This window comes from Elephas maximus, chromosome 3 (assembly GCF_024166365.1).
Source record: "Elephas maximus indicus isolate mEleMax1 chromosome 3, mEleMax1 primary haplotype, whole genome shotgun sequence".
Lineage (NCBI taxonomy): Eukaryota > Metazoa > Chordata > Mammalia > Proboscidea > Elephantidae > Elephas > Elephas maximus.
Genome location: NC_064821.1, coordinates 6,012,835 through 6,016,300, shown reverse-complemented (window position 1 = coordinate 6,016,300; position 3,466 = coordinate 6,012,835).

Here is a 3,466-nt window from a genome sequence, read left to right as displayed (position 1 = left end):
TGTGGTCTGTGATCTTCATCAGTAAGTGCTTCATCTTAGTTGCTATTTGTCAATTCCTGGACCCTCGTTTTTCGTCAGTGCTTTCAGTGCAGCTTTGACCTCTTCCTTCAGTACCATCGGTTCCTGATCATATGTTACCTTCTGAAATGGTTGAACATCAACCAATTCTTTTTGGTACAGAGACTCTGTGTATTCTTTCCATCTTCTTTTGATGCTTCCTGTGTTGTTTAATATTTTCCCTGTAGAATCCTTCACTATTGCAGCTCAAGGCTTGAATTTTTTCTTTAGTTCTTTCAGCTTGAGAAATGTCAAGCGAGTTCTTCCCTTTTGGTTTTCTACTTCTGGGTCTTTGCACATGTCATTATAATACCTTGCCTTCTCAAGCCACTCTTTGAAATCTTCTGTTCAGCTCTTTTACTTATTCATTTCTTCCATTTGGTTTAGCTACTCTGTGTTCAGGAGCAACTTTCAGAGTCTCTTCTGACATCCATTTTGGCCTTTTTTTTTTTTTTTTTTCATTCCTGCCTTTTCAATGACCTTTTGCTTTCTTTATGTGTGATGTCCTTGATATCATTCTACAACTCATCTGATCTTTGGTCATTAGTGTTCAGTGCATCAAATCTATTCTTGAAATGGTGTCTAAATTCAGGTAGGATATACTCAATGTCATACTTTGGCTCTCGTGGACTTGTTCTAATTTTCTGCAGCTTCAACTTGAACTTGCCAGTGAGCAATTGATGGTCTGTTCTGCAGTCAGCCCCTGGCCTTGTTCTGACTGATGATACGGAGTATTCCCACCGTCTCTTTTCATAGATGTAGTCAGTTTGATTCCTATGTATTCCATATGGCGAGGTCCACTTGTATAGTTTGTTTATGTTGTTGAAAAAATGTATTTGCAATGAAGAAGTTGTTGGTCTTGCAAAATTCTATCATGCGATCTCTGGCATTGTCTCTTTCACCAAGGCCATATTTTCCAACTACCACTCCTCCTCCTTAGTTTCCAACTTTCACATTCCAATCACCAGTAATTATCAATGCATCCTGATTGTATGTTCAATCAAGTTCAGACTGCAGAAGTTGGTAAAAATATTCAATTTCTTCATCTTCGGCCTTAGTGGTTGGTGCGTAAATTTGAATAATAGTTGTATTAACTGGTCTTCCTTACAGGCGTGTGGATATTATCCTTTCACTGACAGGATAGATTTTGAAATGTTCTTTTTGATGACAAATGCAATGCCATCCCTCTTCAATTTGTCCTTCCCGGCATAGTAGACCATATGATTGTCTGATTCAGAATGGCCAATACCAGTCCATTTTGGGTCACTAATGCCCAGGATATCCATGTTTATGCATTCCATTTCATTTCTGATGATTTCCAATTTTCCTAGATTCATGTTTCATACACTCCATATTCCAATTATTAATGGATGTTTGCAGCCATTTCTTCTCATTTTGAGTTAGGTTTACTCCTAGTTATTTTGGGAGCTTTTGCAATTTCTTTTTTAAATTTCCTTTTCAGGGTTCTCCTTAGTGTAAATGACCCAACAAATTTTTGTGTGTTGATCATGTACCCAGCCACAGAATTGCTGAATTCTTCTATTAGATCAGTTAGGTTTCCTGTAGAATCTCTGGGATTTTCTATGTATAGGATCATGTCATGTGCAGACAGAATAGTTTTACTTCTTTCTTCCCACTTTGGATACCCTTTATTTCCCTTTCTTGCCTTAGTGCTCTGGCTAGGACTTCCAGTACAATATTGAATAAGAGTGATACAATATTGAATAGAGTAAGTCATCTACATGGGTAAATATGCCTCAAGAGGTAGAAAAGGCAATAATCTGTTGGTGTACTGTATTCATTCATTCATTCAGTTCCTACCTTCCATACGGCCGTGAGTGCTCTTTAAACCGTCAGGTGCTCAGTAATCTCCCTGGGATCTCTCTGCAACACACAGGTTCTAACTGCGCTGTGGGCTGGGTCTGAGGGTGCACTCTGGGTAGGAAGCGTCAGGACCGTGACCAAGGGCCCCACCCAGGTGCTGTGCAGACTCAACATTGGAGAGGAAAACAGTGGCCCCCCACCTTTTTTTCCGGTGGGGTTTAAATTAGGTCAGGGAGATGAATAACAAGCAACTAAATATGGGAAAAGAAAGTAGGGGTGTGGATGTCAAGGAGAGACTTCTACAGATTCATTAACAAAAGGGAAAACAAGGCTCACAAGGGGAATACGACTCAGGAGAGGATGTGAGAGAGACGTTTAAACTGAGCCCATCTGGGAGCAGAGTCAGCCTTGCGGGGAGAGGGAGGGCAGAAGGGTAATGCAGTGTGAGAGGGCTCCCTGCAGGGACGCATTCTGTAATCAATTCAGTGGGTATAAGTATGCGAGGGTGGTCATGTGGACTTGTCCAAATCTCTAAGGGCAGAAGTTTGGGAAGCGGGGGCCCCGCGTTCAGGGATTATAAACAATAACTGCGGGAAGGCAGAAGAATATAAATTGGGATGTTGACAGGAAAAACCCTGATCATACATAAAATGATACCAGTTCAGTGGAGTTTTACAGAAGGAAACGGTATCCCATCTGTTCTAATGAACACAACAGAAAATCAACAACAATGATAGATTCCGAGAGAAAACTAGGAAGAACGTTTTCCCCGAAGATTCACCCAGGATAGTATCATTTTTTAGTGCTGTTGTTGTTAGGTGCTGTGGAGTCTCATAGCGACCCTGTGTACAAAGGAACGAAACACTGCCGGGTCTGCGCCATTAAGCTCGAGCCCATTGTTGGAGCCACTGTTACCAATCCATCTGGTTGAGGGTCTTCCTCGTCTTCGCTGACCCTCCACTTTACCGCGCAAGATGTCCTTCTCCAGGGACTGATCCCTTCTGATAACATTCTCAAAGTCTCACCGTCTTTGCTCTAAGGAGCATTCTGGCTGTTCTTCGAAGATAGATTTGTGGGTTCTTTCGGCAGCCCACGGTATATTCAATATTCTTCGCCGTTTTTTTCAGTGCAGCTGGTGATGTAATATGGCAGAGGTCCCTGGGTGGCCCCGCAGCCCCATCCCACCACTGCCCCGGGGGACGCCAGTCTGTCTCTCCGCCTGGGCGCCCCTCCTGCTCTGGATGTGGGTGGGTTTCCTGGAAGCCCAGTCTGGAGCTCTCTGCACGCCCCAGTGTCCCCGCGGCCAGGAGGAGGCGCAGGAGGCCGCGGATCAGCGTGGAGACGCGAGTTTCCGCCCGGGGCCGGAGAGCATGTGTCCTATGCAAATCTCAGTGGGCGGGGCCTGGGGGAGCCACGCCCGCTCAGCCCTCGGCCTCCCGCCCCGCCTGTCACTCACCATTCAGGGGGCGGGGCTGTCTGGAAAAGTCTGCAAACCGAGGCTGGGGGCGTGGAACCGCGAACCCCATACAACCGGAAGTTTCGCTGGCTTCGTAGAGGGTGCGACGTTTGACAGCCCCGCCCTTAC